Source organism: Rhynchophorus ferrugineus, unplaced genomic scaffold (assembly GCF_030347505.1).
Source record: "Rhynchophorus ferrugineus isolate W39M unplaced genomic scaffold, kcgeb_rfMv2 rfM8, whole genome shotgun sequence".
Lineage (NCBI taxonomy): Eukaryota > Metazoa > Arthropoda > Insecta > Coleoptera > Curculionidae > Rhynchophorus > Rhynchophorus ferrugineus.
Genome location: NW_027472587.1, coordinates 5,265,279 through 5,278,877, shown reverse-complemented (window position 1 = coordinate 5,278,877; position 13,599 = coordinate 5,265,279). Strand labels below are relative to the sequence as shown.

The 13,599-nt window shown below is 32.4% G+C and overlaps 1 protein-coding gene across 8 annotated transcripts in view; it reads left to right on the top strand.

Annotated features, from left to right (window-relative positions):
• Window positions 1–1,362: 1,362 nt before the first annotated feature.
• Window positions 1,363–13,599, top strand: part of Cbp53E (Calbindin 53E) — a 404,419-nt gene continuing 392,182 nt past the window's right edge. For 7 of the 8 annotated variants that reach the window (XM_076411001.1, XM_076411008.1, XM_076411003.1 and 4 more), the window contains exon 1: window positions 1,363–1,492. The gene's annotated coding sequence lies outside the window, so the exon portion shown is untranslated. The remainder of the gene's footprint in view (window positions 1,493–13,599) is intronic. The other variant, XM_076411004.1, reaches the window with a different exon arrangement.

Genomic DNA, 13,599 nt, shown 5'->3' with positions numbered 1-13,599 from the left:
CTGAAGAAATAACTGAAATATACAATTTTATTTATTCTGCTTAATAGAACTATTCGGGTAATAACTTATTTAATTTATAATTAAATTCCTCCCGCCATATCTTAATAAAAGACAGCAATAAAAGTATAAACCTAAGGATAAACTATTCTTTCCTCATAAAACTGTTCAATTATATGTTTAATTCTGCGAATTTGTGATTGTCCCAGAAGTCATGTTGATGCTTTGGAGTTAGGTTTTTATCCTCTATATTTGGCTTCAATCAATTAAGTAGTGTATTTTAAATTATTGATAATAAGTTGGTTCGTCGGTAAGATGAGACTTCATTGTGACTTTCCGACATAAGATATAACTACCACCTCCGCCACTTTTCGTGCCTTTAGGCGGAGAAGCTTTAGAATATCGTATCCGAACAAAGCAAATGCAAGAGCTTTCTATGTGTTAATTATTTCTATTTTTCTTTACATGTTTTGCATTTTTAGATTAGTAGTTCTAAAATCGCCACATTATATGTTAAGATTCTCTCTCCTTGTTAAAGATTTTTAAACCCTTAACCCTTTTCTTTTGTGAAAAGGTTATTTCGAAGTTTTTGGTATATATGCTAGGCTCTTGTATATTTTAGTTGGCGTCTCCTATAGATCGATTCCAATAATATCGAAAACTGGTACTTTTGAGCCAAATATTTAGTACAAACTATCGCTGGTAAGGAATAAGAAATAATTAAAATATTCGGTCATGTGTTATAAAATCCATGAAAATCTACAATGGAATACTGCGTCATCCGTCATATTCACCAGACATTGATTATTTTGAACAACGTTTTACTACCTATAAGAAAATCTACAATGATCTTATGTTTGATCATAGAGTAACTAACGTTCCTTATCTTTGGTGTTAAATTTATACTTTTAAAACGTTTAAACTAGCATTTACAGGTCGAAATCGTTGGTATATGATTACCATAAGCTTCATACGGCATTCAATGACCTTAACAGAATGACACATACTGAAAAATGAAGTCTGAGGCTTCGACATGAAGTTGGTAACACATGTACCCGATGTGACTTAATACACAGCAACATCATCTGTTGTAAGTCCTTTAATTTATAGGCCTGATATATTTTTACATTATAGGTAACATTATATATTAAATAAATCGATATTTAACCATCAAATATGATAAAATGAATAATCAAATCGATGAAACGAATTATTGAACTAATTAATTCTCTTCGCCCATTCTCGCAAACCTCGCCGAAATGGTCAACGTATTCATTCGTTCGCATTCACGCTTTTCCCCTCAATTTTCCCGTTCCTGAATGAGATCGAACACACCTTCTTCGCACGCGCGTTGGATCTCCACGTTCTAGGACGAGTTGAGGCTCTCGCTCCTCAACTCAGTCGAACTCCACGGTCAGCTCGCGTGAGTTGTCGTCGTAAACAGTTGCCGCGATCACCCCGACACCACATCTCTCCCACTGAACCAGATAATTAAGTAAGTTTGATGTTTATGCCATGAATGTCGTGAATGAAATTGTTGAGCTGGAGGTTTAATTGATGACGGCAGGCCGTCTAAATTGGGTCACTGATAGGTGTTTTCCATTTTTTTTTCGGAGAAACATATCTGTTGAACGTTTCAGATGCGAGCATCGATGAATGATGGCGCGAGGGGGACCGAATGCTGTAAAACTTTTATTACATTGATTTGAAGAGACGGGCGTATTTTCTTGTATTCTCGAGCATACCGATGACTTTATAATATAGTAGTCGATGCATTTTCTCTATTTATAGAGTTCATAAATGACCTGTGTCAAGGTTCAAGGCAGTCGGACGGTGTTGTTTAACTATTGATGCGTCTAACGTTTTATTTATTCCTCATTATACTTATTGTTCAGTATTATTCGTTATTGTGTCTGTTTTAATGTCAAACCCAATTTTAAAGCTTATATTTTAACTCACGTTAATAGAAAAATATATTGACATTGTCAGCTTATCCCAAAAACTTCAACGGTCTGAAAATTTATTAAATTTATGGAATAGTTCCTTACAATTTACAGTCTCACAGCAAGTAAGACGGTGACACGAGCCTGGTGACATAATGCGTTGTTTGTGATATCTCACTATTAAACAAACCTAAGTTTGTAAAAAGGAGATTAAAATTTAAAAAAGAAAACTGGCATTTTTAAAATGTATAATCAGTAGAATAAAAACATGTTATTGGAACAGATCACTACTAGGGACACCCAAATATTGTATTTCATTTTATAAGAATAATTGTTTAATCTAATATGTCAGGTATTACAATTTTATTTTTTTTATAATGGATGATGTGTATTAAAAAATATGTTTTATATACTTGAGTAAATAAAACTATACCTAACATAATTTCTAAGATTAATATTTGTCATAATTTTTCAACGTCTATTCTTAAAAATTAATGACTTATTCCATCTATGATTAACTATTTAGAGAAATTCTATTTGATGTCGGAAAAACAATAGATCAGTTCTAAATTATCTAAGAATTTGTTCAGAGCTTTGTTCAGATTGCAAAGCTCGATTTGTATAACGATCGTTTTCCTTTCATTTCATGATTCAAACGTATGAATTGTAATTAAGCGAATCTCTAAAATAGACGGGACCATTTCGGGTTAAACTTGCAATTCCTTATTGATTTATATTAGCATGAGTATTCAAACTCACCATTTATTCACTAAAACTTTCTAATGTTAACAGGCCAATTGAAAAGTCCCCGGACTACCATAGTAAAATGATTTTTTTTTCCAAAATTAGTTTTTTTATTCAAAAAAATTCGCGTCAAGGGTGATACACTGATTATACTGACCTTCCAACTTTTCGATGCCATTTTTGTAGTACGATTTGTCGTTTGCTTCCTCAATAATAATAAAATAGGCCTCAGTTTCGGCGATTACCTCTTCATTCAACGAAAATTTCTTCCCAGCGAGCATTCAGATCGGAGGACAGGAAATACTCGCTGAGGGCTAGATCTGGAGAATACGGCGGATGAGGAAGCAATTCGAAGCCCAATTCATGGACTTTTGCTATCGTTTTCACTGACTTGTGACACGGTGCATTGTTTTGGTGAAGCAGCAATTTTTTTTCTTCAAATGCGGCCGTTTTTCGGCGATTTCCTCCTCCAAACGGTCCAATAACTCTATGTAATAGTTGCTGTTGATGGTCCTTCCTTTTTCAAGGTAGTCAATGAAAATTATTCCATGCGCATCTCAAAATACAGATGCCATAACCTTGCCTGTCGACTGCTGCGTTTTCCCACGCTTTGGAGCGGGTTCATCGTGTGCAGTCCACTCGGATGACTGTCGATTGGACTTCGGAGTGAAATGATGAAGTGAAATAAACATCTAAGTTTGATTATTCTTAACTTTTTAGTGAGTTTCTTTCAAATGTATGTTTTGAAGCCATTTCAATTTCATTTCTTTTCAGCCCTCCAATTTATTTTGACAAAGTTTTTCTTTTTAAATTTGACATCCAATATCATACTCAAATATTTAGCACTATTCTCATATATAGTGTCATTTAAGTTCAGGACAAAGAATCCTTAAAGATTTGAGATTGTTTAGTTTTATTTGTCATTATTTTCTAATTTCTATTGTTTAATCATTAGATGCTGAAGCTTTTTTTAAAGATGCTTCTTGTTTTATAGAAGGTAGATCAGAAAACGTTACTCTGGGGCATTCCATCTTATTGATCTCCATCCTTAAATTCAGAATATTCATTTTATTTTAATTATGAAAAATATATTGGCTATATAAAATGTTAACATGTCTGCGTGTTGCCTTCGCAGCCTCTGCTTTATCTGATAAATCGATTGTTTTCAGTTTTTGTCAAAGGCCTCTACTACATTTCTTAAAGCTACAGAGCATATCTGTTTTTTTAAAGGATTATAATGGAGTTGGTTGATTATTGACCGTTTTTGTTTGAATTCAAACTCACATAATCTTACAATCAACCTTGGCCATAATCGTTACTAGAGAAATAAGCTTTTAGCATTTAAAATTCGGTTGCTTGACAGGTATTGGTGTCATAATCACTTCGGCCACTTTACAGTACTCAGATACATGTATGAGTCTAAATCCTGCATAAATATATTAGTAAGCTTCAATACGGGCTCTCAATGGTTTTAATATTTCTTCTGTTGTTATCATTCTTATTCTTATTTCCTTCGTAGACGCTAGTGTGACAGTTTATGATTTGAAATTTTCACTTAATTATAAACCAATAACTTCGACTGTCCTTAACCGGCATGATGTATTTTAGCCAGATTTTCAGCAAAAAGTCTTGATGTCTCTAGCCCATGGTCCAATGTTGTTTCTATGAAGAATATATGTTATATGACTCTTAATTATCTTGACTCCCCAGAGTGATTAATGTGACTCTTTTTATGCTAACAGCTCTTACACATAGAAGTTCATTGCTCCTTCCTTCAGCTTTTGAATGTCCTGTCAAGATGCTTTAGACATGTGTGCAGTCACTTTTTTTAAATGCTCCTCTTTGGATAAACGGTCAATTAAAAAAGTTTATATGCTGTTTTGAGATTGGTTTTTATATTTTATTTTATTCTCTATTCAATATATATTCAACGCCATAATTTACTATTAAATAGTTAGATATCCTGTAGAGTTATTTAATAAATTTTAATTATATATCATATATCAGAATTTCTAATAAATAACCTGATTAATATCAAATCCAGAGTGATATGTAACATGTAATTTATTAAATATCCCATAATAACTATTTTGCAATCAATTTCGATTAGAAGTAATCAGTACTATTAAAATAAACACATGCCACTGGAATGATCGGCTCTATCAGAAGTTATTTTAAGCAAATATTTATACATCTTAATTACATTTTAATTTATGCAATTATTCTTGCATTCGGATTTCATGTTATTTAATGAACTAAAATATTGAGTTTTTAAAAAATATATTAGATATATTATGAAAATTAATAATTATTATTTATGACCCCTTGACCTTTCTCCATATATTATTAATTTTTTTACAAAAACGCGAATTTATACATGATTTAAGAGTTAATTATGACGAATACAGGGATATATTTCAATGTTTGCTTTGTTTTGCTATACGGTGGATACTTTCTAGCCAATTTGTCTTAACTCTTGCCATGTCATTAAAGATATGTCTGGTCTAGCGTTATCGTATTAGGAGACACATCCTTTCTATTTATAAAATTCTGTTTTTTTTATAAATTACGTCAATTAATCGCGTTAATTATTATTAAGTAGAGAGTTGGCTTAATGATTGTGATGCTTCTTCGAGCTTCCATCAAGATCTTTCTTATACATTAATGTCGCATATAATTCAATCTACATTAATGCTATCAGATCGGTTTTAAAGATAACTAGACTCCAATGGCCTATTCAATTATTCATTCTTCGCTCATATGGAACACAGGTATTTAATACACACTAAGATATTTAATTCCTTAGTGACGTCGGCAGTTGAAATGTTTTAATCTACTTCTAATTTTTAACTTCCTTCGACTTTCCCAGCGGTAGGATGACTAGGGTTAGGTTTAATCCAATTCACTTATCAGGTGTGTTGATAATTTCTTTACAGTTCTTGTGAGATATTTCACTAGTTATAAATTTTTTTTTTTATTATTACTCTTCGTGAGTCCACAATCTGCCCTATTGGCAATAAGTATTTCTTCTGTTTATATTATATATACATGGCATGTAGAAAATCACTTCATTAAGCAATCTTCTGTATAAAATATTATCTTAATTAATTAGTCTTATTCTAATGCTTATTCTAAACTCTACATATGTCCAGTAATCAGATCAGATGGTGTTAAACGTTTTAGTCTACGCACTTCACTATCACGTCGCATATTTAGCTGATTAGCGAGTACATTGGGATGCACTGACACTCTTTCGAAGTACTTCACACAAACACGTTGGATTACACTCGTTATAGGTTCTAGAGGAATATCGCGTTGTATCACTTTATTTGAAATATAGTACGGAGCATCAACAATGGCACGCAACACCTTATTTTGGAACCGTTGAATGATGGATATATTGGATTTGCTAGCGGTACCCCATAGTTGAATTCCATATGTCCAAATGGGCTTGAGTATAGACTCATACAGCAATACCTTGTTATCTAATGATAACTTGGATTTGCGCCCAATGAGCCAATACATTTGATATAATTTTAGTCCTAGTTGTTTCCGTTTAGAGAGTATGTGCTTCTTCCAGGTTAGGCGTCGATCTAAATGCATACCAAGATATTTAACATGGTCTGCTTGGGGGAGTTGGCGATGATTGATATTTACTGGTGGACATGTTCTTCTACGCAGGGTAAACGTTATATGCGTGGATTTTGATTCATTGGCTTTAATGCGCCATGTCTTCAACCATAATTGGATTTGCTCCAGGTGGGTTTGTAGGTTTATTGATGCTGTGACTGGATCTTCATGGGATGCTAAGATTGCTGTATCGTCTGCATATGTTGCCACAGTAGTTATTTTTGTGGTGGGCAGATCAGCCGTATACAGAAGATACAGTACTGGACCCAGTACACTACCTTGCGGAACTCCTGAATATATGGGATTTAATTCGGTATGTTCATCGCCTTGATTTACAATAAAATGTCTGTCAGTGAGATACGATTTTAGTAGCTGATAGTCCGGATGAGGGAGAAGTTTCTTTAGTTTAACCTGCAAGCCCGTATGCCATACTTTGTCAAAAGCCTGAGATATGTCTAGGAAAGCAGCCGAACAATATCTTTTGGCATTTAGGTCAGCGTTTATTTGGTTTACAAGTCTATGCACTTGTTCTATAGTCCCATGCTTATTGCGAAAGCCAAACTGATGTTCTGGAATAATTTTTCTTTTTTCTATTATATAGTTTAGTTTTTTTATGTATAACTTCTCGAAAACTTTCGAGATTATTGGTAATAAACTTATAGGTCGGTAGGAGGTCACATCTTCTGGTATTTTTCCTGGTTTAAGTATCATTAATATTTTAGCTACTTTCCAGATACTAGGGAAGTAATTAATTCGTAGCATAGCATTAAATATATATGTTAATAGTTTTATAGCCTTTTCTGATAGTTCTTTTAAAATTTTGCCAGTAATTAAGTCATAACCAGGAGCTTTTTTAATATTAATCTCTCTCATTATTGTATGTTTAACTTTTTTGACCGTTAATTTCTCGTGCGGTAAATCCATTTGAAATGGCGAATCTAGAAAGCTAGTAATTTTATTTTCGTCATCTTTATGTAGCTGAGACTGGAAAGGTTTAAAAACATTTTTTAAGTGTTTTGAGAAAATGTCGGCCTTCTCTTTATTGCTTCTCGCCCAATTATTTTCGCTTGTTTTAATAGGTGGGTTATGCTGCTGGGATCTCCTAAGCTTTTTTGTTGCTTTCCACAACGAATAGTCTGTAGCCTCAGTTGATGTCAAGTTTTCTAGGTATTCTTGAATGCCTTGGTTCTGTTCGATTTGGATTAGATCTCTCAGCTCTTTTATGGCCCTATTAAATTTTCTTTTATTCTCTTCAGTCCTTTGCTGTTGCCAATTTCGTCGTAACTTTCTTTTTTCTGCTATCTTTTTCTGTATTGTACATGATATATGTGTATTTTTTCTTGGAAATGTTTCAATGTTGGGAGTCGCGGAATATGCTGCCTCCTGTATATTTTTTGTAAGATTTATTGCTGCTATTTCTATATCCATTTCAGTTTGTAACGGTAAGTTTAGAGAGATATTTTGGTCTAAGTTTTCTCTAAATGAGGGCCAGTTAGTTCTATTATTGCACAGAGAAGGGGGTTTATCTTTGATGGTAATTTTTGAAGAAATTGTTACTATTATTGGTGAATGATCAGAAGACAGGTCGAAACATGATTCTGCTTGACACTTTTTTGGATCAATATTTTTTGTAATACAGAAATCTATTGTATCTGGTTTTTTATTTCTGTCTGAAGGCCAATATGTTGGTTCACCAGTAGAGATATGTTGTAAGTTATCTATCCTTATGGCTTTGAGCAGTTCTCTACCTTTTGAGGTTATTATTCTTGAGCCCCACATTAAATGTTTTGCATTATAATCTCCTCCTGCTATAAATCTATTACCTAGCGTACGGAAGAATTCTTGAAATTGTTCTGCCTTGTTGTTATGTTTGGGTGGGCAATAAATCGCAGAAATTGTTAATGGTCCATGGGCTTCCTCTATGGTTATACTGGTGGCTTGCAGGTAGTCTTTGCGGAATTTTTCTTTTTCGAAATGCTTTATATCATCTCGAATTATTATGGCTGTACCTCCATGTGCTTTATCATCAGGGTGATTTGTATGATAAAGCTTATATTTAGGAACTTTCAAATAATTTTTGTCCGTAAAGTGTGTTTCGGAAACCATCATAACGTCAATATTTTGTTCAATTACGAACATTTTTAGTTCCCTGGCATGTTGTTGGAGCCCATTGGCATTCCAGACGGCGATTTTGTAGCTATTGGTTTCAGGCATTAGGCAAGTTTGCTTACGACGGTTGTGAGTAGACCAAGCATCGTACTCATTTGATCCATTAGTTTGGCCATCATATTTTCCAATCTTGAGATGTTGCTAGTTTCAGTAGGTTGAGATATTGTCTCTCGTTTTTGTGCTGAACCATTTTCAACTATTTGGGCATAAGTTATGTCTGGTTGACTTGTTCTGGTGGGTAGTGGTAAATTGGTAGTAGTGGATTGTTTTTGTTGATGCCTTTTTTCCCTTAAGGCAGGATAGAGTTTCTGCTGTAGTTGCTTGTGAACTGCGCAGCCCTTGTAGTTCGCTGGATGATTTCCGTTACAGTTGACACATTTCACTTTTTCATCGCGAACTTTACGAGTACAATCTCCTGTCTTATGTTCTCCTGCACATTTTACGCATCTATATGATTTGCGACAGTAAGTCTTTGTGTGCCCGTGCGCTTGACACCTTGTGCATTGTGGTATAATTCTTTTTATATGTGGTGGTTCGCATTTAATAATATTATTTTCCAATTTGGTGATTTCATACACCGCCTTATTGTTTCCATTAGGTTTTATGTCTATATAAAACATAGGCAGAGGTTTTTTTGTCGTGTGATGTCGTATATTGTGAATATTTACGACCTCGTGGCCTTTTTCAGCTAGTGCTACCTTGATGGTGTTAAAGTCCGTCCCGTGATGTAATCCTTTTAGTACGAATTTAAATGTTCTCTCGGATTTTGGCCTGAATGTATGGTATTGGGTGTTTCTTTCATCTAATTCTTTTATAAGAACTTTAAAGTGATCCGCTTCGAACAATTGGATTTTAATTGTTTCATAGCTCACTGTTTTAATTGTATAGTTCGTAGTAATGGTTTTTAATAAATCATGGATGTTTTTTATTATTCCTACCTTATAGACTGTTATTGGTGGTGGTTTGGGAACAACTTTTTCAGGGCTTGGTTGTATGTTCTCTTCAATTTCTTCCGACAGGTTGCTAAAACTGTTTTTTGTCTCTATCGGTTTCTGCAACCAATAGTCACTGATTCTTGTTTGTTTCCTCGCGATTTCTTCTTCTGGACTTCTCAATCGTTTTTTGTTAACGACTGTAGTCCATTCTGATGGTGGAGTTTGCGTTATTGCTGTTTGTTCTAATCTTATATCAAAGTGTGCAGGTGATTTGGTTGAATCGCTATTGTTTGCCATTTTTTAATTTTTAATATTTTATTTAATTTACTTCCAGAGGATAAAAAAAATAAAATAAATACATTGTTTATTTCACGCACTTCATTTTTCACTTACGTTATTTTAGCACTAGTTTTTTTTACTATAAATAATATAAATGAATTTCAAAAGGACTGTTGTAAAATAAGATGAAATTATTTTAAACACTAATAAAAATGAGATGCAGTCCTTTTGTCTGGTCACGTAAACACGTATTCACTACACTTTAGGTCCACTGAGAGACGGATAGCCGCATCTGTTATGCGTTTTTAACACTCAATTAAATAACCGTAATAAAATACTGGGTTTTTTTAAAGAAAGGTATCTTTTTATAGCTTGGACCGTATTGAAAATACGTCTTCACCCTACGAAGGTTGGAACTGAACTACTAGTTATAAATGTGTAATGTTATGATTTGATTCATATTTAATTTTATTCTATTAACGTTAACCTAAAAACTATACGTTTCATTTCACTAAGTTTTATATTTTATATAAAACTAGTACAATGTAACAGTAACAATATTGTGTATACTATAAACAAAATAAAGCGTCTATTTTGCAAATAATAATATATATTATTAGGTTATAATAAAAATGTATAAAATTTTTTTTTTCACAATCAATTTATTATATTACAGTATATTGAAGATTTAAATTTAAATGTAATGATGTTGTTTGAAACAAAAAGTTCTTCGGCTGTTTTTTTTCTCTTATTTTTTGAGATTTCTTAGTGTAAATGTAAGTAATATTTATGGTTCATTCTATATTAATATAAGTAAGGAGATAATAAATTAATTCCCCCAATTTATTGTTGTATTATTGATGTCGCTACTTCAAATCGTTATATCTTAGTTCAAAACAAAGTTTATTTACTATTATTTTGTTAATTATTACTTTATAAATAGATCTGTTGCAATATTGCATATCTTCTAATACATGGTCTCGTCCCTCCATATGTGATGATGTTATTTTCTATGTGGCATTCCACAGAATAAAGTACTACAATGAAAGTAAGCTGCCAGTGATGCTGAAAAGTAGGAGACTCTGTACACTATATGGGCGTCTTTCTAGTTTCAACATATTTAAAATACACTTATTTGAAACAACCTATAAGTTGTTGAGTGTTATTGTTGGGTTTTTGTTGAGTTTTAAGTGTTTTTTATAGATTTGTGCTAAGAACTGCTAGATTATTTGTTATGGTAAACAAGTTAATTCTTATTTGATTTTTTATTACATTCAAAGAAGAAAGTAAGCTTTGGATTTATTAGTCGATTTTGGTATCCTATTGCTACACCATATTTGCACCCCATAAACTCTTGATTTAGTATAGACTGATAAACAATAGTTTGTCGAGTTGGGGAAATCTTCCAACAAACCGGTACATTTCTTTGATTTTGAGTCTGATCTGCGTAGTATTATTTCTAACGTTATATTACCAATTTATCCACCATCGAAATGGACCCTGATGTATATTAAAATTCAGCAAACAACTGACATAATTATGGTTTTTCCTTCATATTTCTGTTCAGTAGCCACTGTTAAAGTATGAATTTAGTTTCATGAAATATCTTGAAATGCTTTCGGTGTTTTCCTTGATCTGTGTTAACCTCAGTCATTATGTAGCTAAGACTCGCGTAAAGGCTTAAAGTATATTTAAGATATAGTAAGACATTTAAATAAAAAATCTTGAAAAACTGGAAAGTCTCATTTTTTGTATCTACAAAAGCTTTACATAGTTTTCTATGTTTTCGTTGTGTATATTTCCATTTCAGAATATGATGAAAATGATCTTAAATTTTCATTATCACAGGGCAATATCTTTTATTTGCCTTTCGTATGCCCTATAGAACGACTTGAATTCGACATTGAATAAGTATAATTAGAAATATACGTATTCAAAACCTTATATTTGAAATTAAATAAATTTTTTACTTTCCTGAATTTGCTAAAAAATTATTATGGTAATGATTTTTCAAGAGAGATTCTTATTTCAGTAATTACTGATGGCGAGGACAGTGCTCTTTGTATGGGTTGCATTGGATATATATTGAATAAAGTCAATACAATTTTAACGAAGCTCCGTTCTTTTATTCCACATACTTATGTGGCCTGCATATACTGTACTGCAGACTCCCGAGAGAGTTCTTTTCCGACGTTTCGTTTGAACATTTATTTATTTATTTCCGCTCAAATGAAATATGCAGTATTACTTCTATAAAATGCAATTTTCTGTCTTATATTTTTCATATGACAAACGCACGGTGTACTCTAAATAAACTTTCTGCGACAGATCTCAAAGTGCTTTGTTTAAGTTATGACAAATAGTATGCAATATTTTAAGATATTTTTATTTGTAGACATCATATTTTATATTTTGTAAATCTGACTATGCATAATTTATATAACTAAGTGGTTTAAATAAACACTTTTTCATCTAATACGAAAATATAACAGAAAACCTTAATCCAAAATTAATTGGACTGACTTTAATAGTGAACTAAGCAATGCTAATTTCTTGTTTTGTGTTTGTGGCTAAAATTAGTCCTTGTTAGTTGGTCCAGCTATGTAAATAACCTTTTTGATTTGGGCGAGCAGGGCAAGAAATGTTAATTTCCCTACAGTATTATTATTCGGCTGGTTCTAATTTTGTGCTAGAAAAAGTTGTGTTTTTATGTTAAAATATTTACCAATCTGGGATAATTTTCTTGCAAATTTATTTTATATCATTTGTTATACAAGCATCCGACTTGACATAGGAATGTTATTAGTTACTACCATGTATTTTAATCAGCAATATATATACTATGAAAATGCGAAGTATCAATGCGAATAATGGTTAAACAACATATCCCAACTATCAAGTTGGATAATTTTGACCTTTCTGTATACACAATCACGGTTTTCCATTTAGTATTATTGAGTTATTCAGTATTTGCAGACACTAATCATGGAACGCTCAATATACTCATTTTCGACGGAGTTTCAAAAGTAATGGATGAAATTGTTTGGTTTGAAGGAATCGTCAAAGCTCATAAACCACTTATTGTTCTGGTGATGCCGCTCCGTCATATCTCAAGTGTCTATTTTATTTTCAACAATTCAGAAAGTGATTAAAAAATAGTCTGAAAAGACAAAACCGTCAATACATTCTATTCCAATTTTTACTGGAGAAAAATCTAGGTTAAACACCCAAGGAATTTTTAGGTAGATTAGCAGTTGGTCAATCAACTGTTTCCAGATGTTTACATGTGATGGAAACGATTTCAATGGAAGAAAAGTGAATGAAGGTGAAATGTGTATCTATCCAAGTAGATCCAAGTACAAAAAGTCATGAGTTAGTTCAGGGGTTAGTTCATCCCCATGGGCACCAAAGCAATATATTCATGGCTATAAGGTCTTGCTGTGTATATAGTGAGATTAGCAAGGTCCAGCAACATCGTCTTACATCAAAATTGCAAAAGTTGTGAAGGATATACTGTTACAGCTTCAATAGGAAGTTTAGCCTCACCCAGTTTATTCATCAAAACCTTCTCATTATAATATATTCAAATTGATAACAGCAATAATACCTTTAATACATTCCAGGGTAAACTTTGATCCTTTATAGTTAGAAAAAATAATAAGTGATTCACAAGCGGAAAAAGTGTGTTAATTTTTAATACCGGAAAAAATTTATTATTAAAAATGAAATTATATTTTCACATCATTCAGGGCTCAAAACAAAGAAGTAATTTTTATGATAATTTATTTTCTCAAATGAAATTAAAACTGGCCAACAAAGATAACTGTTTATAACATTGCAGTGATAGAACTGAATCATATCAAATTATGAATACTTACAATACATCAAGAAACTTGGCGATA